Raw genomic sequence first — 27,745 nt, forward strand, 5'->3', positions numbered from 1 at the left:
ATTGATGCCATTGGTGAAATCCTTCATGCAAATCCAACACCCTGACCTCATAATAGTGCACTGTGGTGGCAATGACCTAGGCACTTTGACTGGGGTAGGTCTGGAAATGCTTATGAAGGACACCTTTGCACAACTGATTTCACTTTTCCCTAAAACTGCCTTTGTGTATTCTAACATATGCCAAAGGCAGAAATGGAACTGGTCCGATCATTTTTGTCCACAGATTAAGAAAGCTAGGAAACATGTGAATATATCTGTTTCTGCTTTTCTCCGAGACTACAGAATGGGGTCCATTTACAATAACAATCTGCGCTTTCATATGCAAGAGATGTATAGGAGAGATGGAGTACACTTTACTGATGAAGGAAACAGAGTCTTCCTCAACAACTTTAGACTCTGTATAGGTACTTACTTATAAGTACCAAAAACTCTCAATGAACACAACGGCTCTTTTTAGAGCCACACAAGAACAAAACACTTAAGCTTAATCTTTATCTCCCAACAATTTCATTTTTTTTTGTCCTTGGATCCGCGAACTCACCGCGAGAGAATCCGTGCATCCAACGCGATAGGATGCACGCACCGTGCGCGCATTTCGCCGCTTTTTTTTAAAAAAAGGGGGGCCCCAGGGGGTCCTTCTGGGACCCCCTAAGCACCTCTAGAGGTTTAGAGTATTTCCACTCTGCCCCCTTTATATGTTTTACGCACGTATTCCCCTTGCTTCTTCAGCCTCGCTACTACCGAGGCAGAAAATGGCCGCCAACAGTTCCTGGTTTCGAATGTAGACAGACGCTCGACAGCCAATTAGCATTCAGCGCGTGATCGGGAGGGTGCACGCTCCGTTCGGAGAGGGTTCGCTTACGGTGCGGGTAGGATATCACTAACTTTTTTACCCTAATTTTCTCAGGAACTACTGAACAGATTCACACCAAATATGCAAAAGGCATGAGTCCGAACTGAGGACTACCTCTTTGCCAAATTTGGTGTCATTCTGTTCAGCGGTTCGGGCAGTAGCTGCGACAACAGATCCTATGGGAAATTGCATGGGGAAAACACGTTTTGGGACCCTCCTTTTTTCTCAGCCCCTGCTTGACGAATCACCACAAAACTTTTAGGGTAGGAGCGGAGCGGAGCTGGCCAAAAGTTTGGAGAATTTCGCGAAGATTCGTCAATCGGCGCCAAAGAAATTCCCAATAGAATGTTGCGGATTTCCTATGGAAAATAGGTCCTAACTATAACTATCTACTGGCGACCGCCAGTAGATAATATATACATATATATATATATATATATATATATATATATATATATATATATATATATATATATAATATATATATAAATATATATATATATATATGTATATATATATATATTATCTACTGGCGGTCGCCAGTAGATAGTTATAGTTAGGACCGTATTTCCATAGGAAATCCGCAACATTCTATTTGGAATAACTTTGGCGCCGGTTGACGAATCCTCGCAACATTTTCAAAATAGGTGGGGTGCTCCGCTCCGCTCCTACCATGAAAGTCTCGAAGTGATTCATCAAGCGGGGGCCGAGAAAAAAGGGGGGTCCCAAAACACGTTTTCCCCATGCATTTTTCCATAGGGAACTTTAGTCCAAGGTACAGCCCGAATGGCTGAACAGAATTACTAGAAATTTGGCAGAGAGGTAGTCCTCAGGTCAGGGAAGTGCCTTTTGCAGGTCTGGTGTCAATCTGTTCAGTAGTTCCTGAGAAAATCAAAAGTAAAATCATATATATATGTGGGCGGAGCCTAACCACACATCTCATCCTGAGATCTGATTGGCTGTCAGCACTTCATCCAAGAAGTGTTGGCAGCCATCTTGGGACCAATATACATGATAGCACCTCATTAAAAAGCATTGCAGTTAATAGAAGTTTTTAAGACTTTAGTTACATTATAAATAATTTGTTGATGGTACCATACTCATTTTAGGAATTGTGGTATGTTCTGAGGTGATTTCACCATGCGAAAAAGCCTTCTGCTGGGATATCATGATTGAGAGAAAAATATTTTCTCATGCTTTTCCCACAGAGGTTTGGAAGGTGATCTATAAGCTAAACTGAGAGCATATTTTCTGTAAATTCACATTATCTTTCTCAGTCATGTGAGAATGAAGTCTGACATTCTCAGTAAAACATGTACATCCAACAAGGGCAGAGACTGTCAGTTGATTTCTTTGTGTTCTACTGCAGCTTCCCAGAGTGTTCCAAAGAACAACTAGAGCGCTAACAGTCCTACTTATGATAAAGGTATGGCACACCTGAAGCCATCTTGCTTGGATTAAAGTGGTAACTCTTAAAACATTTAATTTAAAAAGGAACAAAATGAGGGGGTTCATTTTTCCATAAAAAGTATGATTAGTGCTGCAGAAAGAAAAATTAGGGCACATTTTGAATGACTTCTCAAATCCTCTTCTATTTCATGAAACAATTCTGACATGCAGACTGAAACATGCACTTTCAATACCAGCGGCAGTTTTCCCTGGTGAGCAGTAGCTTTACTACAGTGATCTAATGAGCAAAACGATTGCTAACATTCTGAATTTATGGCAAATGTGTGATACATCTGAATGCCTTCTTGATGGAATCAAAGGAAAAAACTGAAAGTATTTCCTACTGAGGAGACTGCAGTAAATGAGGAAATTAGGAAACTTCATAACAAATAAGTCTCCCAAGATGGCCACCAGAGATAAAAGAGCCCAAATGTAGACCAAATATCACCCAGATGTAGCCCAAGTATAGCCCAATGATAGAATGTCCCAGAGTGTTCTTAAAAACAACTAGAGCGCTTACTGTCTTCATTATGACAAAAGTATGGCACACCTGAAGCCATCTTGATTGGAATAAACTGGTAACACTTAAAACATTTAATTTAAAAAGGAACACAATGAGGGGGTTCATTTTGCCATAGAAATTATGATTAATGCTGAAGAAAGAAAATGAGGGCACATTTTGAGTGACTTCTCAAATCCTCTTCTATTTCATTAATAAATTCTGACATGCAGACTGAAACATGCACTTTTAATACCAGGAGCAGACTTCCATGGTGAACAGTAGTTTTACTACAGTGATCTAATGAGCAACTAGAGTGCTAACATTCAGAATGTATGGCAAATGTGTGACATATCTGAATACCTTCATGGTGGAATCAAAGTAAAAAACTGAAAGCATTTCCTACTGAGGAGACTGCAGTACATGAGGAAATTAGGAAACTTCATAACAAATAAATCTCCCAAAATGGCCACCGGAGACAAAAGAGCCCAAATGTAGCCCAAAATCACCCAGATGTAGCCCAAATATAGCCCAATGACAGAAGTGTGCAAAACACTTATTATTTTGTGTTTTTGCAGTGTTATATAGTGCAGACTTGTCAGGTATTGGAGTGCTTTACATGAGCATTGGTTACATCACACAAGAACAAATTCATTTTGGTTGAAGACATGGGGAGACTAAGTGATTTGACCAGACTCACAGAATGTCGAGCTGAAGCAGAAACTCCAACCTGGTCCCCAGTTGCAAAGTCTGCAGTTCTGGAAGTAACACCACATCCTCTCCCCTAATTGCAACATTCAGTCAAGTGGTCAACTGGATAAAAAAACATAAAGATAACAAATAATTTAAAAGTGCTTTGTCGCTATTTGAAAACTCAGAAAATATGTCCTTATTTTAGTCTTTTAGAGCACTAACCATAATTTTGATGCCAATAAGACCCTCTCATATATGTAATTTCTAAAGGAAATGCTCTAGGTATTACAGTTTTGATTACATCAAGATGACGTCAGGCGTTCCACACTTTTGTAATAAATATAGAATGTTAGCAATCTAGTTGTTCATTAGGATACTGTTGAGAGGCAGAGGCCAGGGGCACGGACTCTGAAGATTGAAGGCAGGTAGGAGGGTGCAAAGGCAACAATTTAACCACACTGAGCAGGCAGGAAGGGCCGTGGCAGCGCAACAGACTATGGAGGGCAGTGGAAAGGGGGGCAGGGGCAACAAACCAACAATACAGGACTTGCAAGATAGGCTGTGGCAATGTAATAGACCATTGTGTGCAGAAGGAAGAGGCAATGGTAGTACAACCATACATGCCAGGAAACGTCCAATGTTTTTAAGCTCAAATGGGCTTTATTTGATCCGTCTCCTGTCTACAATCTCCTCTTTTTCAATGTAACTCAAAGGGGAAAATCAATACCCCAGTTTTTTTTCAAAGTCTCCCTCTTACCAAGTTCAAAATGTTCGCAAGTATGGTACATTGGATCATGGAAGGAAATGGGGTAGGGACATGGACTTGAATAACAGAGGACAGGAGGGACATGGAGAGGTGCACCAAACTGACCCTACAGGGCAGGCATCAGGGTTTGCAGCAGCACAATACACCACACAGCGCATGCGGGTCGGGAGTGCAGCTCAACAATCCATAGAAAGAAATAGGGAGGGGACAGGACCATGCACATGGACAACAGAGAACAGAGGGGCAAGAGGCAATGGTAGCTAGCTGACCATAATGGACAGACAGACAGCAGCATATCAGACCGTAAAGGGCAGGAGGGACGGATCAGGGGCATTACAATGGAACAGACAAGCCAGGAGGGAGGGAGTAGGGGTCTGCACATGTAAACAGAGGGCTGGGGGCAAGGGGGCAGGGCAGGAGCAGCAAGATAGCCATGGAGGTCAGGCAGGATGGGCACTAGAAGCAAGACACACCATGAAGAGCAAGAGTGAGACTGTGATGGCATACACACAGACCATGGAGGGAAGGTGGGAGGGGGTCAGGGGCAGCTAACTGACCACACAGGGAAGGTGGGAGGTGCCATGGCAGCACAGAAGACCATGCATGGCAAGTGAGAGGGTTAGTGGCAGCACAATGGCTATGATGGGCAAGAAGGAGGGTGCAGGGGCATGCACAAAGGACGATGGAGGATAGAAGGGAGGGTCAGGACCTGTGCACAGACAAGAAAGTTCAGGGGAAGGGGCCTCACAACAGACCGCATGGGGCAGGCAGGAGGAGCAGTTGCAGCACAACAGACCAGGGAGGGCAGAATGGTGTGGCAGTACAATGGACCATGTGGACAGGAGGAAGAGGATAGGGGCATGGCATGTGGACAGGCAGGGTGGAGGTGACAGGGACAGATTACAGTCATCTGACAATGCTAGGCAGGTGGGAGGGGAGTGGCAGCTCAACAGAACACTCAGAGTAGATAGGAGTGGCAGGTCCATGGAACATGGTGGGCAAAAAGGATGGAGCAGGGGCATGCACAAAGACATCGGAGGGCAGGGGGAAGGAGAATAGGGGCAGCAAGCTAAGCACAGAGTTTAAGCAGGAGGTCAATGATGGGACATAGAATTGGGCAATGGAGGGCAGGAGGAGTGGACTGGTACATCATACTAAATTGAGGGCAGTGGCAGCACATCAGACCATGCATGGCAGGAGGGAGGAGGCTAGTCCATGGATTCACACAACAGAGGATAGGGAGGAGGGGGGTGGGGCAGCAAGCTAACTGTTCAGAGAAGGCGGGTATTAGGAACTTTATTGTTTTTAAAACGTATGTCTGTGCGAACTACTTAAAATATGAACAAGTATGCAGCATATTCTCACTTTTATTCAGGAAGAAGAGGACGTTTGTGACTGTGACTCCGGGCTCACTTGGCAGAAACACCCCCTGACCCTCCACCCCCTATCGCAAAATGTAATGCCCGTGAAAAGGGTAGGTGAACACAGTGTTATATAGAACATAGTCCTGAGAGCACGATTGAAAATGAAAACTAGATATAGTGTATGGTATAAACTATGCACCAAAAAGTGTGATATAAGATGAACCGGGCGTGAAATATAATATGCAATACATTGTGCGCAATGACAGATTAATTGGAGACCGCGAGATAGCACAGGCACTAGCGCGTGCTATGCGATATGCGCCTTGGAGTGTAATATGCACAGGGCAGTGTTGTGTAACCTAACTAGTCTCTAAAGTTGTAATATAAAATATGTGCTGGGGAGTGTAACGTTGCATATGCACTGTGACAAAGATATGGATCCCAGATTGTAATATGTATGGCATAGCACTGTGCGTTATAACATAGGCATCGAGGAAGGCACGTTAGATGGGGCAATATAACCCGTGCGAAGACAAGTGTGGCATGACATATTCACGGGGTGGTGTTACAGTGCACATGGGCTAGAGAGTGTCATAGCATATGCACTAGCTAGTGGAATACAACACAGAGGTGTGTGGCACTCAGCAGGCAATGGTGGGTGTAACACAGCATTGGGTTCTGCCAGTAGCGCGCTGTGACTCTCAAGTGATGTTCGTCCCCTTTCCAGAGAGTAAAATAAAAAGTATTACACATCCGGCAGTGGATGTGTGTTTTATGAATCGTGAGGGGGGTTTCTTGCATAGTTTTGTTCGAATTTTTGTCGAATCCCCTTTGAATGGCTTGGTGTGCATGTGTATTAAATGTGCCCGTCAATAGCTACCCATGTTTGTATAAATAAACGACAAGGGTATCTACCGGGATTAGGCACGGTAGGGCATCAGACATGTCAGAGCTTCACTAGTGGTGTAAATACATTCCACGTGGATTCATTGTATGCATAGTCGCCTTTTAATGAATATCACGCAAATCATCATGGTGATAGGTACGTACGGTTTGTCCCGCATGTCCTAGGTGTGTCTATAAATATATATTTTTTTAAAATAATAAAAAACAGTGGCCGGCCCTGGGGATTGGGGTCAAAAAAATATAATTAGGAGACAGGCCCTGGGGGATGGGGTCATCAGGGCCAATAAATTAGAATAAGAAGGGGAACCACACAGCCCCCCTTCTTAAAAAATTAAAATAAATAAAAGACTGGCATCGTGCCGGAGGCGACGCCCCCTCCTTGCAGCACTCTGCAAACGCGCCCACTGGCGAGTTGTAAGTTGGGGAATTAATTCCTCTTCAATACTTAGGGTCCCTGAGGGCCAACTAGCCCAACAGGCATCTCCAGTATGCGCCAGGGAGCTGCGCTGCAGACAGGTGTTCTGAGGCCAAGGCCCTTTTTACACCTCTCTGCAATGCAGCTCTGTGGCGCTTACTGGAGGTACCTAGTGGTCTAGTTTGACCCTAGGGACCCTTAGGATTCAAGGGGACTTAATCTCTCAACTTAGAACAGCCACAGGGCGCGTTTACACAGTAGTGAAGGGAGGGGACGGGGCCTGAGGTGACGTGTGCAAACACGCACTATGGCACGTTTTAAATTGGGGATATAATTTCCATTCAATACTGAGGGGCCCTGGGGGCTAACTAGCCCACCAAGTGCTTCCAGTAAGCGCCACTGAGCTGCATTGCAGAGAGGTGGTCCAGGCCGTGACACTTTTTACACCTCTCTGCAACGCAGCTCTGTGGCACTTACTGGAGGTACCTAGTGGGCTAGTTGGACCCTAGGGACCCTCAGGATTCAAATGAACTTAATCTCCCAACTAAACACGGACACAGGGTGTGTTTACACAGTGGTGAAGGGGGGGGACGGGGCCTGAGTTAACGTGTGCAAAAACGCCCTGTGGCCTGTTTTAAGAGGTAGTTTTAATCCCCCTGCCCTATTATATACTAGGGGCTTACAGAGGAGGTCATGCTAATCACAGGGGGACCCCAACGCATAATGTTCCCTAGTGTATGTAGGTGTTTTCACTGTATTCTAAGTGTCTTTTAACATAGCACTGGCTCTAGGACTGGTTAGTCAGACTCAGTTACCACCAGTATCCGTCTGAAAAAGTTGAGGGTACAGGATGATTTTGCAACAAGGCTTCTTTCTGCTCTTCTTTTTGTTCTTTCTGCACGTTATCCTTCTTCCTGCACTTTTCTTCGTCTTTGAGGACTTCTGTTGCTTCTTTCTGCACTTCTTTTTTTTCTTTCTGTGCATTTTTTCTTCTTTCTTCACATGTCCTATCTCTGTAGGCATAGTTAGAAATTAGCATTTAAAAAACCTTTGAAATTCACAGAAAAACTTTAGGATTCAGGCACGTTATAATTAGGAATTAGCATTTAAAAAACCTCAGAAATTCACTGAAAAAAACATAGGTTTCAGGGGTGTTATAGTTAGCTGGACTTTTCACTTGTACAAAACCATTGAAATTCCCCCATTATAATTAGTTCAGCTAACTATAACTCGCGCGCCCGCAATGCACTGCTGATGACGTCACATATTACATCACTCATGACATGGTCAGTGACATCACTCATGACATCACTGATGACATCTCAAATGACATCACTGATGACATCACTGATGACATCATCCTTGTGATAGAGTGGCAGACCTCCTCTCACCCTAATATCACCTTTGATACACACATTCAAAAATAGAGACTACAATTTTCAAAACAATGGACATACCAATACCAGTTACAACAACCTCTTCAGTAATTCTAAGATCCACATACACATCCACTCATTCACCAACAGTCCTATACAGTCACTCATACATGTACTCACTCATCATATTTACTCATACACCTATACATCCTGTTACACAATGCCACTCATCCATAGAGTTACTCACACACATAGTCACTCATGCTAATAAAGAATCCAACATACATTTACTTGCATATACAGTTATACACACACACTTACTTCTACGGAAACTTACACATACTTAGTCTTTTCAACAATCACTTATAGAAACACATACTTATTCATACAGGAACTCTTTCAATCTCTCACTCTCACATATACTCACTTATATACACCAATAGTCACATATACTAGTTTAAAACATATGTAGTTACTCATAAAGACACTATTGAGACAGTCATTCACTCACTAACACACCCATACACACACTCATCCACCCATACAGTCCTGCACACATGCTGTCTTCAACACATACAAACAGTGAGTCACTCATTCATGCAACTATACACTACGTAATACCCCCCACCGAACCATGCAGACACTCAGACTGATACTCAAAAAACCAACTAACAACCTATATAGACACCCATGTAGCTACTCACCAACCCATGTAGCCACTTATTCACAAAGTGAGAGACTGATACAGATATTTACATATTTAAACATTACTCACTAAGCCATGTATTCACTATGATACACTTAATCAGTCAGTTACACAATCAATTTTTCAAAAACAAATCATCCATTTAGACACTTATATACCCATTTATTCTTCCATCGACCTTGAGATATACATATATAAAACATATTTAATTTTCAGAAAAACACACATTCACTGGATGATGTCATCAGTGATGTCATTTGAGATGTCATCAGTGATGTCATGAGTGATGCCACTGACCATGTCATGAGTGATGTATTATGTGACGTCATCAGCAGTGCATTGCGGGCGCGCGAGTTATAGTTAGCTGAACTAACTATAATGGGGGAATTTCAATGGTTTTGTACAAGTGAAAGTCCAGCTAACTATAACACCCCTGAAACCTATGGTTTTTTGAGTGAATATATATATATATATATATATATATATATATATATATATATATATATATATATATTCACTGAAAAAACCATAGGTTTCACACATGTTATAGTTAGCGGAAATTTTACTGATAAAAAACCAATGAAATTCCCCCGTTATAGTTAGTGCAGGAAACTATAACTCACGCGACCGCAATCCTCTGCTGATGGTAATACTGTATTTAGACACTTATTTGCCCATGTCTTCTTCCATAAATTTTTAGCTATACATATATTACAAATATTTTTTTTTCATAAAGACACATATGTCATCAGCAGAAGATTGCGGTCGCGTGAGTTATAGATTCCTGCACTAACTATAACGGGGGAATTTCATTGGTTTTTTATCAGTAAAATTTCCGCTAACTATAACATGTGTGAAACCTATGGTTTTTTCAGTGAATTTGCAAGGTTTTTTAAATGCTAATTCCTAACTATAACGTGTGTGAAACCTATGGTTTTTTCAGTGAATTTGTACGGTTTTTTAAATGCTAAGTTACTTTACGCCATTCGTGGCGTGCGCGCCCACTTAACGCAGTTCGTTCCGCCAGTAGGTAATATATATATATATATTTAGCGTTTTCTTTCTTTCCCTCAGGGAAAGTCGTCGCCAAAAGTGAACTAGTTGGAGGGAATTCTTGGGGACTGCCAATACATTCTCCTTCTAAACTGAATTATAACCCCCAAACCACCTTCATCATCCTTAGAATAGGGGAAATCCAGGTACAAACAGGGGTGTAAGTGAGTTTTTAACTATTCTCTTTCTCACAAAGATTACATTATTTAGACCGCAAATCCAGTATCCACTGGGTGTGGTTCATACTTTTTTTTAAGTACTGAAGAAAGTACTTTTACTTACCGCTGCTCATTTGTCTTTTCTTTGAGTCTATGGGTGACACCCTCCCTTATGTCGTGGAAGACCTATGAGAGAAGATGGGAAAGGAGAAGTTAACAAAAACAACTCAAGGATGCATAATTACTGGAAGAAACCAAGGGGCATATTATCAAGAAACCGAGTTAAAATTGACAAAAAACTGCCGCTAAAGTGGTGATAATGGGCTTGATAATATGCCCTTGAGAGTTCCAATAGAAGCCCATGTTTTGGTGACAATATGGGCTTCTATTGGAATTCTCTGTGGCATATTATCAAGCCCATTATCGCCATTTTAGCGGCAGTTTTCTGCCACTAAAGCGGCGATAATTTTAACTCCATGCTTGATTATATGCCCCCTAATGTCATCATTTTAAGTTATTTCAATACTAAAAGACTCCGTTGTTAAGAAACACATTCAGCCTTCTCGCTTCTTTTTCAACCCATCCCTTCCAAACTGAGATTCTTGCTTTAGATCTAAAAGGGAAAATACCTTGGCTTAATCATGTAAAGCAATGGTTGTAGAGTTTAGGAATGCCTTAATTATGGAACAATCCAGCAGATATGCCAAAGAAGTCCTTTATTAGTCTAAAGAAGAGATACTGGGACTATATTAATAATCATTGGCTAAACCGCTCCTGGGTCAGTGAGCTAACAAGTAGATTTCTGGACTTAAAAAGACAGAATGATTTGTGAGACCTTTCTTAATTGTATAGAAACACCGAAGGCATTCAGATATGGTATTCGTCTGCTGAACAAGACCCTGAGCAGATGGGTAGGAAGTATTTGCTCCCTAAATTGTCTCTTCTTTCCAGATAAATCTGAATTCTTGGATCACTTTTAATTTTTTTGTACTAAATATACAGCCACCAGGAGAGTATCGTTGTTCCCAATCTGCAGCACTCTATCTCTAAGGCAACTAAAGGAGACTGTTAAAATCTTAAAATGTGATACTACATCTTGGTTGGTGTTTGCTGTGTCAAGATATTTACTACATGTCTGGTGGATGAGAAGTAAATATAGTTTATCTGTTTTAGGGCCATACGTGGACATAGGGATACATATTTTAAAACATTGATTGTCCATCTGTATATAATGAAATTAATATTTTTAGGGCTTGTTTTAGATATGGCGTTGCAACATTTATACACTTCAACTTTACAGAAATAGATTGCTATTGCAGCAGGTTGAACAGTTGATAAGTCCCAGAAGCATATTTCCTTTTTATTGTATGATATGTTTTGAATACCATACAAGTGCTTTGTTGATCATTCATTTTTCTTATGTAATAAGTTGTGTGGTACTTTAAAATTTGGGACCGCGTAGGAGGCAGGGCCCTACCCTGCCTATTCCGGTATCAGCGAACCGCGAATGGCCAATGCAGTATGTACAAGTGCTTTGCATCGATAAAAGCACTGTGTATACGATATTACACATTGACTTCGTGGGTTCCATCTTGGAGCGGTGGCCATCTTATGGTTGCCCTCACATAGGCTACACATCAAGGACAAACACAGGCCTTCAGAACACGTGTGCCTTCCATTGACTTCTCTGTGACCTATGCGATTTGGCTCCACCGCCCCAGGTCAGTCCGGTCTCACGAACTCCCCGTCCTACGGCCACCTGTGATTAGCATCAGGATGTGACACACCATAAAGCCTTTTCATCCCACACAAGCCTCCGGCTAATCTCTTTCACACCTGACTCTTCCTGCTTTATGGCTTGTTTTACAAACAGGAGATGCCCGTGTTTATTGGGGTCTGCTGATATCTGATGTGGGATCTGAGCCTCGCTGGGTAAATAATTGTGGGCTGGCTTAACTGGAATGTGGGATGGTCATCATGACTCTGCCTTTTCGTTTGTAATGAATACATGTGAATGACCATATCGTAAAACGAGGAATGTGTGCCTGAAGCATGATATTTTGTATATAAGGAGAAGGCCGTTTCTGTAAGTTTAAGCAGTCTCCTGAGAACATACATTGTGTTGTACTTCTCGGATACCTGTAATTGGTCTGCAGCCAATACATCGATCTTTGAATTCACCTAGAAGACTCTGTGTTTCTGTAGGTCTGAAACAGGAAGAACCCGAAGTCTTAGGGTGTGTTCCCCTGCACCGCTGGGTTTTAAAAACCCAGTACTTCAGTTGGCGCCCAAACGTGGGGCGATTTCAGTGGTACCGGTCCAAGCCAGAGGTTCATGAGGAGCTTCGTGTGGAAATTCTGGAGGAAGGCCGCCACTTCATCGACCCCTGCATGTCGACGTGGTCCGAAAGTCTTTTCTACGAGGTTCTCCGCGTCCCGACTGCTACGAAGGACTGCTGCCCTGATTAATCGCCCTGTTTTGGACCCTTGACGATTTGGTAGAGCGAAACAATCGAGAGAGTCTTCTGGTGACGCCATCGAGCATCGATATTCAGTTAAGTATAAGTGGAGCGTCTCCCAGTTTGTTTGGTATCCTTCGGGAATTTGGTATCCTTCGGGATCGCTTTGATTTGGAACTTGCAAGTGCCAAAGCCAGAGGACTCGTGTATTCACGAGACTATCGTCTTCGATAATCCTTTGAAGTTTGAAACTAGACTAGTGAGCGAAGATGCCTGGTTCTAGTGTATTTGGAAGATTGTTTTGTTTGGGTTGTAGAAGGGATTCCCAATTAGAGGATTCGTGTCTGGTTCCTCGAATTGGAACTCCAACTTATGAGCTTTATGTAAAACATGGCATGGGCCCCATTGCATATAATGAAGTATGGATCCGATACACCAGAAAGGACGGTGTTTTAAAATGGCCCCAAAATGGTAGTTTCGATACAGATATCTTAGATAATTTGGAAGTTAAGTCGTTTAAAAAGAAAGCCCAGCCGGCGATGTTTGATTCTTTCCGCCTATGGCGAAAGGAAGCCAAACAGAAGGAAATTAAGCTAGCAAAAAGGAATAAGAGAGAAAGAGGTATGTCAATGATGCAAGCAGCTGTGCAATTTAAAGATAATGAGTAGGAACAAATGAATGAACAGCTACATAGACAGCGCAAACTAGGGATCGATAAATGTTACCCAGTTTTGTCACCCCTTCCACAAGATGAGACAAAAGAGAAAGAAAAGGATTCCCTAATGTCCCATTTGCTAAGTTCGCCACCCCCGTATGCGCAAAATGCCACGGCGCCTCCACAGCTCGTAAATGTGCAGCCTCCAGTTAATGTGCCGCAAGCCTTCCCACAGCCGCCAGCTCCTCCTCAGCTGGCTCCTATCCCTACAGTGCAGCCCTCTCAAGGGCCGCCAGTTTTGTTACCTGTTGCCCCCGCGCTTCCTGCGACTCTGCCTAGTACATCAGCTGCCTCCCCTGGCGCTCTTCCTTACACTACCCAGGTACCTGTATCTGCATCCGCTTTTCTTCCATCTGTCTTTCCCCCCGTTTTCGCCTCAACTTCTCCTTCTGCACGACAACAAATAGCTAATGTGGTTACTAGTTTAATGTCGCCTCTCTTTGGGTCATCTAGTATGACCCCTGGTTTACAACGTAAGGAGTTGTGTAGTCAGCTGCCTGATTCTGAAGAAAAAGAGGTATTAGACCATATGGCACGTAGGTGGATTGTCCTTTCTTCACTCTATGATGTGGAGTCAGTCGTTAATGTTTTTCACCAATGGGATGCCCCGAAACAGAGGTATGTGTTTGAGAAAATGTGTGAATTCCTCTGTGAGGAATTGGAGGATCATGGTTCAAACTCAATCCCGCAGGAGTTGTGTCGAGTGCGATTTGATTTTGGAACAGGTACAATTGTGGGTCCCAATGTAGATAAAGCAGTTGCGACTTTACTGTCCTTCAGGAATGTTGATTGTCAACAGTCATTGTTCGAACAGGAATTCCCTGTGGGGAAAAAGGTAAAAGCGCGCCAATATCCGATGCGTGAGGTTCCTCCAGTTTGGAGACCTGGTGATGCAAATGCTAATCCAGCTGTTCCAGCTCATTTTCAGCGTGTTTGGATACATGTCCCATGAAAGCGTTCTGAGGTATTAGCACTTAAACAGACATTGCCTGACCCCCGTAAAAACCCTGCAGGATATTATAAGGAGTTATCACAAACTGCAGACTCGTGTGTCATGAATCTTGCTGACATAGATATGTTATTCGGGAATGTGGTTCCACAGCCTTTATGGGGATCCATTCATAATACGGATCATGCTGCAGAACTAGGGGGCACATGATCTAATATCATTGCTGCAGACACTAGACAAGTTGGTGGTGCAAAACCTGAGCCCCTCGTAGCAGACCTCCCTGGTAGAATTATTACCTACATGAAAACTATAATGCCCGCGATGCGCGTGAATTGGGATAAACTATCCGCATGCAAGCAGAAGAAAGATGAAACAGTGTCTGATTTCTTTACAAGGTTTTAGGAAACGTTTATCGACCACAGTGGTCAAGACATGAGTACTGAAGGTGGCCAACGGTTATTTGTTGATGGATTTGTGCAGAATCTACTTCCCGAGTTGTGTAAGAAGTTAAAAGATTCAGAGTTCTTGGGCTGTTTCCTCTTCAGCGCAAATACTGGCTACTGCACAGTATTACGAAAATAGAGATAAAGACGAGAAGGATAGAACAGACAAGAAAACGAAAGAATTGAAAACGAAGGTCCTTTTACAGCAGGCTTATCCGCCACGTGGAGGTCAGAATAATTATAGGCAAACCCAAGGTATCTATCAGCAACCCCAACAGTTTCAGAATAACCAGCAAATGAATGGGTATTATCAACCACGTATCCCTGTAGGTCCCAATCAATGTTCATATTGCAGAGAGAATGGTCATTTTAACTATAGTTGTCCTAAATTGTTGCAGCGTACTAATAACGCGTATGGCGCAAGAGGTAGAGGTGGTCAGCAAGCTCCTAGAGGTAGAGGGCGTGGAAATGTTCCCCAGAACGCGCGTCCTCTTCCGCCTCAAAATACGATAAATAGCTTTGATCAGCAAGCAAATGCAACTGGTAATACAGCTCAGTACTATAATAATGATTATTATGCAGACAATGTGGAAGGTAATGATTACTAGGACTGCCGTAGACAGAGAGAGGGAGTTGTTTCAGTACCAGTGGATCAGAGTGGACCGTATGTTAAGGTGTCCACCGCGGGTGTAACAGAGCCCTTTCTGCTGGACACTGGTGCTGCAAAGAGTTCAATTATGCATTCAAAACTCCCTGGCGCGCATTTGTCTGGTGAAATAAATGTTTCAGTAGGTTTTTCTGGCGCCCCAGTTAGGAACCCGATTTCTAGTCCTATGCCACTTTCTGTTGGACCTTGTGAGTTAAAAGCACCCCTCATCCTAACGACAGGTTGTGGTGAAAATCTGTTAGGGTTGGATTTGTTAAAGAGATTGCATGCGACGCTATATTGTTCTCCCTCAGGAGTACAACTTACATTAGGTAAGGAAGTGATTTCCCCGATGTATTTGTCAAAGAATAAATTGCCACTTGAATTGTCATCCCTTCCGGATGTCCTTTGGGCTACTGGTCCCAATGATGTGGGTCTCTTGGAAATACCGCCATACGTGGTCACTTTAAAAGCCAATGTCAGAATACCACGCATTCCCCAGTATAAGATCTCCAATGAAGGTCAGAAAGCGTTGTTAGCAATTGCCAGTGGTTTGATTAAAAAGGGTGTAATTGAAGAAACAAGAGGCAACGTTTGCAATAGTCCTGTTTTACCTGTTTTAAAACGTACGGACCCTTCACAGCCACCTGTTTACAGATTTGTGATTGATCTTAGAGAGGTTAATAAGATTGTTGTGCCACAGTTTCCAGTTGTCCCTGATATAACTGCCTTGTTAACTATGATTCCAGCCTCCGCTGCATGGTTCTCAGTGATCGATTTAAAGAATGCTTTCTTTAGCATCCCAATTGCAGAGGAGAATAGGGACATTTTTGGCTTCAGTTTAGGAGGTCGAAGCTTCCGCTTTAAACGCGCTCCACAGGGCTACTGTGAAAGTCCATCAATATACAGTCAGGCTTTAAAAGCGCAGCTTGATGCACTTGTTTTACCTAGTGGCGCTATCCTTATTCAGTACGTTGACGATTTACTAATCGCCGCGGATACTGAAAAGATTTGCAAAGAAGCTACATTGTCATTGTTGCGTCATTTGTCTGCCTTTCATCATAAAGTGTCTCTCTCCAAACTGCAAAATTGTCGACAAGAAGTGACCTACTTAGGTCATCTCTTATCGAAGGAGGGAAGGAAACTGACCCCAGAAAGAATTCAAGCCATTGCACAATTGAGTGTGCCAAGAACACAGAGAGAAGTGCGTGCTTTCTTGGGCATTACTTCATACTGTAGGCACTGGATACCAAATTTTTCTTTGCTGGCAAAACCTTTGTTAGCATTAACATGTAAAAATACACCGAATCCTGTCCCATGGTCTGAAGAGTGTCAGAAAAGTTTTTGGGAATTGCGTGATGCATTATGTTCAGCTCCTGTGTTGGGTACCCCCGACTACAGTAAGCCTTTTACATTGTATGTTCATGAAAATCACGGTTGCGCATTATCAGTGTTAACACAGCCTTTTGGCGACAGACCGCGTCCATGCGCCTATTTTTCGTCAACCTTGGACCCGGTAGCGAGGGCATTGCCAAGTTGTTTGAGAGCTACAGCCGCAGCAGCTATGTCTATTCGACAGTCTGCTGGATTGGTAATGGATAACACATTGATTGTAATGGTTCCACATGCTGTGGACACATTGTTAAACAGGACCGAGACACAGCACTTAACTAGTGCTCGATTGTCAGGATATGAATTGACGCTGTTAGCAAACCATATACACATAAAGAGATGAAATACGTTGAACCCAGCTACATTACTGCCGATTCCAGCAGACATAGATGAGATTGAGCAGCATGATTGTCTGTTCAGGACAGAAGAAGAGACAAAAGGGAGAGTGGATCTTAAAGATACTCCCCTGACTGAATGTGATGGTACCTTATGGGTGGATGGTTCGTGCTTCAAGCTTCCGAATGGTGATACGACTGCTGCATATGCTATCACAACTTTGCACACGATTGTTGAAACTGCATGTGTGCCACATAATTTGGCTCAAGCAGCAGAATTAATTGCCCTTACAAGAGCATGCGTGTTGTCTGAAGGAATGAAAGTGAACATATATACTGACAGCCAGTACGCCTTTGGTGTGGCCCATAGTTTTGGGCGCCTATGGAAGGAACGTGGGTTCCTGACTTCGCATGGAGCTAAAATTCAGAATGGCAAGTTGGTGAATGATCTCCTTGAGTCACTGACCCTACCGTTACAAGTTGCGATTATGAAATGCAGTGCGCACAAGAAGGTCACTGATGATGTTGGTCGTGGTAATGCGTTTGCTGATGAAATCGCGAAAGAAACAGCAAAAGATGTGAAGACTCGAATGTATGTTGCAGGCCCTGCAAGATGGGTTGGTGATGTTGGAATGTGTGAAGACACGATAGAGAGTGTGAAGTCCCTTCAAGCTGAAGCCACAGAGAAAGAGTTGAGCAAGTGGAGAGAAAGCAAGGGTAAATTGGATGAGAATGGTTGTTGGGTTGATCTGTCAGAACATCGGCGATGGTTGCTACCTGATGCATATGTGCTTCCAGTGGTTACTATGGCACATGGAATGGCACATATCAGTGTGAAAGGAATCTGTAAGTTGTTGGCCCCAGTATGGCAGAATGCTGGAATTCCCAAGTGTGCAGAGAATGTGGTCAAGAATTGTATGGTATGTTTGAAATACAACCCTGGTAGAGGAACCCCGACTCCAGTTGGTCATTTTGCGCCTCCATCATATCCATTTGAGGTTTTACAGCTAGATTTTATCCACATGGAAAGGTACAACAACTTGAAATATGTACTGGTTGTTGTTTGCGCTTTTTCAAAATGGATAGAAGCATATCCCCTAAAAGACAACACTGCTTTATCCACAGCCAAAGCCCTTGTGAAAGAATTTTTCCCTAGGTTTGGAATGCCAAGAATGGTGTGGAGTGATAATGGGAGTGAATTTGTGGGTCGAGTGATGAAGAATGTGTGTGCGGCGTTAGGGATAAAGCAGAAATTCCACGCTGCAAATCACCCCCAATCAGCTGGATTAGTAGAGTGCTACAATGGCACTCTGAAGCTCAAGCTGGCCAAAATCCAGGCGAGCTCCGGTCTTAAATGGCCTGACGCTCTGCCTTTAGCACTCCTATCCACAAGAATGACTGTGCATTCACGAGTGGGACTTAGTCCATATGAAGTGGTTTTTGGCCGCCTGGCCAATGTATGGGGTGTGCCAAGACCGACAAAATTCAGCGAAATCGAACATCCAGTACTGCTTGACTATCTGTATGAATTGACGGCTAAATTGCGTGTTTTACACCAACAGGTGCATGATACTCTCCCCCAGGCCTCTGAAGCTCCAGGACACCATATCGACCCTGGCACGTGGATACTCGTGAAAAACTTTCAGCGAAAGAACAACGATGAGCCCCGTTGGATCGGCCCTCACCTCGTACTTCTGTCAGCAAGATCAGCGGTTCGAGTGAAAGGGAAAAAGAATTGGATTCACGGCACCCACTGCAAACGGATCCCTTTGCCCCTACCATATGACCGGTGGGTCCAGAAGGGTATCGCTGATTCTGAAACAGACACTGTGCCTCGTTTTGTACCATTTAGTGATGCACGCGTAAGAGGCGCAACTTCAGAACAAGAAAGTGACGATATTTTGCAAGAAGCTGTGCCACCGTCAATTCGATTGGACACCACCGAGCCTGAACTCTTGTTTCAAGACCAGACAGTACCTGGCAGACACCGCTATAATTTGAGGCCGAGACCAAGGCCTATGGACAAATAAAAATTCCCTTCCCTTACTATTTTTTGATATTATAGCTCTCTCATCTAAAGGACTTTCTTGATTTTTGTTTTTTGAACCACCATCCGGGTTCAGCCGCAGGGTCGCGGTGCCAAGACTTTGGGGTACAGGCCGAAGACGTTAGGTCAACGGTTCTGGTTGGTCTAGGGCGTTCCCTGGACTGACAGGCGTACTCCTTAGCAGAAGATACTCACCCACCGCGAGCGGCACGATTAGAGGATGGAGTTTTTCAAGATGGAGAGACCCGCTGAGGAAATGAACTTTAAGACGAAAATATGTAGAATAATGAAGAGCAAACGTTTTGTATTATTATGTCTGTTTATAATATTTAGTATGATGGTGTTTACTGTAGGTTATGTATTCTTCTCCTCTCAAGTGCCATTTGCACCCACTGAACAGCCTATACCTCCTCCTACTGTCTCCTTACACTCTTTCCACCCTCTGCCTGAACACGAACAAGCTAGACGATCTGAGTTCGTAAACAACTCGTTTATTCAACTCCTACACCAGCACCAGCTAGTTATGAATACAACCAATTGCTGGGTGTGTGGTTTAATGCCACATACCATTAACAAGGGTATCCCATATCTAGTGCTGCCGTTTAGCTATAATGGATCGTCACGGGCATTCCAGACCTTGTTTCTTTTTGCATTAGATGCTTACTCCCCGCGACAACCGCGTTCCATCAGACCTGGCACAAATAATGAAGCCTTAATGAAAGGAGTTGCCGATATGAGCAGAGATATCGACGCATACTCATCTATTCCCAAGGATGAATTGCGAGCTTATGTAGGTTGGAACGCGACAGGGTATAGCATTAGTCTGGGTGAAAGGCAGCGAAAAATCTCATCCCCAATTTGGGTCGTACCCCACATAGGTCGGTTCTGTTTACAAGGTAATGGTCAGAATCCAAGAGCTCAACTGGGGAAAAGTGACTGTACTGAAACGTACACTTTTCCATAACAGTTTTCCCCTGCGTTTTTGGCTGCCAAGGGTACATATTTTGTCTCCAATGACCGAGCATATACATGGTTGCCCCCTGATTTCTCGGGCACATGTTATATTGCAAACTTGCTACCGCCAACATTTACTGCTGCCTCTGATTATCACAAGACCAGAGTTGTAAGAGGCGTGGTTAGTAAGGAGGATACTGCCGGTCAGGAAGCGGGAGACTTCTTTCTGGGTTTCCTGCCGTTTTGGGGACCGATGGTCAATAGTAGGAACCTGAGACAACTGACTCGTGTGGTTGAATCCACTGTTAATGTAACGGCTGGTGCCCTTGGTAATTTGACAGCTGAGCTCCAAGCGGATCGCCTCATGACTTTGCAGAACCGTATGGTTCTAGACGTCATACTTGCAGACCGTGGTGGGGTATGTAAGGTCATCCAATCTAGCTGTTGCATTTTCATACCAGATAACGCTCCAACAGTGTATCAAGCCATCTCCAAACTGCATAAAATATCTGAATCTATACAAGTGGATAAAGGAGATTGGTCACTGATGGGGTGGTTCTGGGAACTAATATCTGCCTGGGGTTGGAGGATTCTGATGGTCATTGGAATGATCTTAGCCATTCTTTTCCTGTTCTGTCTGTGTATACAGTGTGCTCCTGCGATATGTGGCCTCTGTGCTACATTATGTATAAGGAAACCTGTATCGAGGGACGAGCTAAGTAATAGGATGATGCTACAGCAACATCTCCATGACTTCATGAATATAGACCTGGACTCGGATTAATATGAGTATAGTTATTGCCTATGTAAGGGCAAAAGGAGGGTCTGTGGTACTTTAAAATTTGGGACCGCGTAGGAGGCAGGGCCCTACCCTGCCTATTCCGGTATCAGCGAACCGCAAATGGCCAATGCAGTATGTACAAGTGCTTTGCATTGATAAAAGCACTGTGTATACGATATTACACATTGACTTCGTGGATTCCATCTTGGAGCGGTGGCCATCTTATGGTTGCCCTCACATAGGCTACACACCAAGGACAAACACAGGCCTTCAGAACACGTGTGCCTTCCATTGACTTCTCTGTGACCTATGCGATTTGGCTCCACCGCCCCAGGTCAGTCCGGTCTCACGAACTCCCCGTCCTACGGCCACCTGTGATTAGCATCAGGGTTTGACACACCATAAAGCCTTTTCATCCCACACAAGCCTCCGGCTAATCTCTTTCACACCTGACTCTTCCTGCTTTATGGCTTGTTTTACAAACAGGAGATGCCCGTGTTTATTGGGGTCTGCTGATATCTGATGTGGGATCTGAGCCTCGCTGGGTAAATAATTGTGGGCTGGCTTAACTGGAATGTGGGATGGTCATCATGACTCTGCCTTTTCGTTTGTAATGAATACATGTGAATTACCATATCGTAAAACGAGGAATGTGTGCCTGAAGCATGACATTTTGTATATAAGGAGAAGGCCGTTTCTGTAAGTTTAAGCAGTCTCCTGAGAACATACATTGTGTTGTACTTCTCGGATACCTGTAATTGGTCTGCAGCCAATAAATCGATCTTTGAATTCACCTAGAAGACTCTGTGTTTCTGTAGGTCTGAAACAGGAAGAACACGAAGTCTTAGGGTGTGTTCCCCTGCACCGCTGGGTTTTAAAAACCCAGTACTTCAGTTGTATGAGCTGAGTTTTATCTTGTATTTTAAAGTTTTTATCTACTATTGATGTTATTGTTCTTTGTGATTATATTTTGTATGTACTTTTATGGATTTTAATCTAAACCAAATTAAGATTATTATTATTATTATTATTATTTCATGGCTTCTTTAATGGTTGTCCAATGTCACCACTGGAAACAGCATCTTCTCTCATCATCTAAGTTGGAATGATTGTGGATGAGTGAGATGAGCTCCTTGTTGGTGTGCTCTGACCTCCTACAATGCAACTGATAATCCCTCTCATCTATTACCCCATTGCAGCTCGGGCCCTGCCACAATGTGAAGAGCTTCTCTGGCAGCTGCCAGAATTATGTGCTGTGACGGAGGCACTGAGACTGATACAAATTTGCAGACTCTTAATTCCATTGCACTCAAGAAGGCAGCCACTGTCACTGGAACAAGCTTGATTGCAGGGTTCAGCTGGTGGTGTAAGACACTGGAGGCTGTGGGGTCTCTTCTGGATCCATGTAGCTGGCTTTTTCTTTCACCTACCTATGCCTACGTATCTGGGGAGCCACGTTCAACCATATGATACGGTTAGGCTGAGGTGCTACACGCTCCTATCAAGAGTCAGTGGGAGATGGTGCGGCCTTTCCTTGGCAATGTATCACAAGCCAGAATGGGTGGATGAGTGATCTTCCTCAGCTAAGACCAGCTTTTAGAAAAATAGAAAAGCCTCCTCACAAACTGAAAATGCATGGTGACAGCAGTTCAGTTTATTCCTGCACAGTGACACCTGGAAACAAAGTATCTAAAAAACGTTTGCATTACTACAACATGTGAGATGCCTATAGCTTTATTACATGTCAGTAGTGGAGCAGGTCCTTTGTAGGCAGCTGACTCACCAGTTGAGAGACTACATATGGCCCAGCCACAGCGATGTTAACAGCGTTAATCCAGTCTGTAAGGCTCTGTGCTAACAGTGAGGCAGACTCTCTAGTTTCATGGGAAAGGTCTTTATGAACTATGTCCGATTGCTACATTAACTCCGACTACATAAAGCTGTAGGGTTGACACTCTAAGCATTAAGCAGGGACTACTAGGCTCAGTTTCTCCACAGATAACCTGGTCAAATCGGCAACAAGCAAAAGGAAGGACCAAGAGGAGAAAAGACATTTTGCCAAAATCTGACACCCCATGTCAACACAGCTTCAAGACCTCCTCCCACATGAACAAAATAGCAAATAACACTTATGATGGTGAATGGGAAGCTGTGGTCATGATGCAATTACCTACTGACCTATTTAGAGATCAAAAAGAGAAAATCTCCATCCTGCAAACTTAGGGCCTGATTCACAAAGAGTCTCCACAGTAGTAGCGGAGGCTATATAGTCGTGGTGGAGCTTCCGCAGTCGTGGCGGAATCTCTGCATGGTGCACTCTATGCAGTGTGCCGTGCAGATATTGCGCCATGAGTGAGGAGACTCTGCCACGACTGAGGAGACACTTTGTGAATTGGGCCCTGTTTTGGCATAAGAACTTAAAGAGGTCAAACAGGATCTGAATAACTTGAGTGAGCAAGTTGTATCTCTGGACAAAACACAAGATGCAAGTGAAGAGGGACAGTAGTTCCTAAGAAGTCACACCTGTCAAGGACCACAACATGTAGTTGCAAGCCCACCTAGAGGACCTAAGGAATAGGTCTCGTCATAACAACATGAGGATTAGCAGAGCCTCTACTAGAACAGAGGGATTGAACATCACACCATTCACCCAGTGGCTGTTCAAATCACTACTTAACACTACCAACACAAAGGACAGAATCCACAAAACCTGAAGATCTGCAATGACATCTACTCTTGCAGCAGACATTTTCAATAATGTTTATTTCTTTCACCTAAAGGAGAAACTTTTGAGAGCAGCTAGTCTACTTCAAAACTTCATGCATGAGGGCCACCCAATTTTCTTCCCTCGACACCTCTCACTCATCGCCTTACAAAAGAGAGAAGATGTACCCCTCTGGAACTGGACCACTGTAGTGTTTCATAATCGGGTATGGTTGAAAGAGGAGAGCCACAAAGCTTTGAGGGCTGGGGAAGTAGTTAATGAACATTAGAGATATGCAGCACATGAATCTGTCTTTTCAACTTTACTGTTGAGTTTTGTGTTAAGGCCTTCATCTCTAAACCATCCAGACTCAATCTTCATCTGTGTAATGACTCCACGTTGAGATGATCTGCAAGGGCGTGCAGTGGCAGGAGCAATTGCTAGAGATTTAGCTTCACAGAGAGGGAGCCCCTTTCAGTAAGTTGGTTTTTTTAGAGGTTATTTCTCCTTTAGCCCTTACACAGATTTAAGTATGATTTCAATACAGTCAAACACATACACAGATGAGGCAAAATATCTGCCCTGGTAGGTGGTATCCAAATAGACACCTGGCTACTTAGCAACCCTCTTAATAGCTGTCAGAAAAACATTATCGTCCTTTGAAATGAGGGGCCCTAATTCTCTCACCAAAGAAATATCTATCCTCAACACAATTATGCATCTGAATGGAGATGTCAGTAATATCCAGGAGACCAAGGGATACCAGAAAGATGCCCTCCAAAATGTTCCCCAGCAATGTTATGGTTCGGCAAAAAAAGAAACACAAGGAGTAGGGATTCGATTTGGCAAAAGGGCTCTGTTTACTGTGGCTTCCTTCTTTGTAGATAAGGAAGGCAGATGGCTCTTGCTTAATGATCTCCCTATAAACCACCCTATTTCAGTGGTGGTAGTCTATGCTCTTAACTATGGTCAGGAAGAAATTATAATATTTACTACCCAGAACCTGATATCGGTAGTGAGTAGTCCCTTGCTTTTAGTGGTGATTAATTTAATCATGGTTACTCAGAAGGATAGATCGAAGAGAAATAAAGGTGGCATGTCTATATTTTCCAAAGAGCCAAGGGTTTGGTTAAAGGTGATGAGTGTTGTAGACATATGGAGGGACAGATATCCATCTTCTAGGGACTACTCCCATTATCCTGCATCACCTAAATCAGACAATAGGATTGACATGTTTCTGGTTGACTAACCCTTCACTCAGTAATACAAGATATGGACAAGGGGGTCATCTCCATTTCAGGCAATGGGCCTATATCATGTAGATTTAAATGGGCAAATAAGACTTCCATTGGAGAATAAACAAATATCTCCTTTCTTACCCCTGTGGCAAAGCAGCTCATCCACATTAATGACATTGGGAAATCCTACGTTTTGTTGGTCTGTGATGCCATCATAGCTGTTCTCAGAGGAACTTGAATTACAGAGTCTGCAAGACAAAAAAACTTACAGAAACCATAAAGAAATACTTAGGAGCCGAATTAAAAGCCTTAGAACAACAACAAAAAGTGACACTATTGCAGAAAACTTGTCATAGAGTTTCATTTGCCAGGGTTCAGCTCCTATATTTGGAATTAAATAAAGTGGAATACACAATAACAAAACTGGAACAGTATTACTACGACTGCAGTAACAAAGCTAGGAAACCTCTAGCAGCCAAATTAAAACATTGATAGACTTAAACCATATAAATGCAATTAGAGATACAAAAGGCAATTGAGAATGCCTGAACAAAAAAAACTGGAATGCCGATTTACAAGCTATTTGCGCCACCGGTGCATCACTTTTTGTGACGCATCAGTGTTTTCTTTGTACGCCAAATTTACAAGGTGATGCACCACGTAAACGGAGATGCAACGGAATGGAACTGTGTGAGAATCTGCTGCACCACGTAAGTATTAAAATATGCAAGGTAGGCGTTCCTACGTTAAATCCAACACATTTCCAACACAGGCTTATTTACAACAATCCCCGCCGTGACGCATCTTCCTGCTGCATCACGGAACTTTGAAATTGCGCTCGCAAGCCTACGCCTCATAAACCCACGCACAGGAAATGACGCAAGTACCATATGCATAGAATGGAAGTCCAGCAGAGCTGATTTGCAGAAGAGCAGACAACATGGACCTCCTAATCCTGCAGTTGGGAGTTGGACCAAGAAGACGACAACCACTCCCAGACCAAATACCACAACCTCACCCTCCACCATCACCACAAATACAGCCCAGGAGAAGGGAGCGCATCTACCGTCAAAGGACCACCCTCATTGGACTCCGTGATGAACAAGTCATCAAAATGTATTGCCTCAAGAAAGCATCCATTTTGACCCTGCTGCATCAGATCTCACCCCAGCTACAGACACCAAATGACAGGGTCTGCAACATTCCACCGCAGACAAAGCTTCTGGCGGTGTTACACATGTTGGCCTCTGGATCTTTTCAAACACCAGGAGCACGAGGGGCAGGGGTCTCACATGCATCTTTCTCCGCCTTCCTCCTTCTGTCTTGGATGCCATCATTCAGCTCACACCACAGCACATCCATTTCTCCAACACACAACAGCAGTAGATGGACATTATACAAGGCTTTTATGCCATCGCAGGCTTCCCACATGTACTTGGTGCAATGGACTGCAAGCATGTCCAACTGTTATCACCTTCAGCAACTTCACACCTACACCGCAACGGGAAGCACACACACTCCATCAATGTCCAGGCCATTGTGGACCATCAGGGACTCTTCATCAATGTACTGGCCAAGTATCCGGGGAGTGTTCATAATTAATATATATTCAGAAACAGCATCATCAATGACTGTTTCCAAAATGGGCAATATGGCAATGGGCTCCTTGTAGGTAAGCATCAATCAATTAACACATAACAATACTCTGCAAGAATAGCTGGCCCTCTGGTACATTACGTGCCCTTGTGTCAGAATGACGCAATAAGTGAATGTCAAAATGCCAACCCATATATACACCATAATCACTTAACATACAGTCAAAAGCTGCATACATACATAGCAGCATAACAAAAAGTGCTAACGGATACCAGATAGAAATGCAAGTGAATATCCTACAAAAAGTTGTGAAGACTAATAAGTCACACTGTCGTCATATGCACACATCTCATCTAATTCAATATACCTATTAAAATGTGTAATGCATTGTAAAGCATGCATGGAAATAGCTATCCAGCCAAATGGAATGTGTCAGTGGATTAAGGTGTCCCTTTGTGTTAAAATATATTGCACACAGGATGCAAGTATTAGTGCACTATGGGACAAGGGTGCCTGTGCAGGGCTGTAAGAAGTTGGCCTGGTATATGCTGTCCACTAGTTATAGTGGGCACCTTGCACCAGCCCAAACTACCCTTATTGATGATTAGGTTAAAGACAACCTTTATTGAAAGTTATCCTAGTGGTAGCTATGGAGAGCAGCCTTCAGGCTAAGTCTCGAAGGAATGTAAAGCAGCTTGGTTTACCAGATTATAACCTCCTGAATGACCAAATGAAAGGAGAACCACACAAGGTATATATAAAATATATGTATTTATTTCTAAACACTCTCTACTAACCTCTTTATGAGATTAGAGAACAAGATACACAATATTAAAGCACTAGAACGACAGTAAATAGCACAATACTCAGTGGGACCCAGGGGAGACCAAACCATATATTAAGAAAGTGGTATAACAACCACGACTTGACTAGACACAGTGCCTAGAGCACGTAGAATCACTGGGACCCCAAGGAACCACCCAAGGTAGTGACAAAGGCGACCCTCGGGGAACGCGTGCAGTGTGAGAACACAGCCGCGAGCTCCGTACAATCCTATGGGAAAGTTGCTGTTGAAATTTTTAAGATTAAGCACACTTAGGAGAGAACTTTGAGCAAACCCTTTCAAACTTAGAAGGTTCTAAGGCCAGCACCCATGTGAGTACCGGAGTACTCGTGTTACCTAACCCAGGGAAGCCGGGTGTATAGGTGTCAAGTGGTGTCTGGAATATTCGTCGTTTTCAATGGCGTG

The sequence above is a fragment of the Triturus cristatus genome, chromosome 6, assembly GCF_964204655.1.
Source record: "Triturus cristatus chromosome 6, aTriCri1.1, whole genome shotgun sequence".
NCBI lineage: Eukaryota > Metazoa > Chordata > Amphibia > Caudata > Salamandridae > Triturus > Triturus cristatus.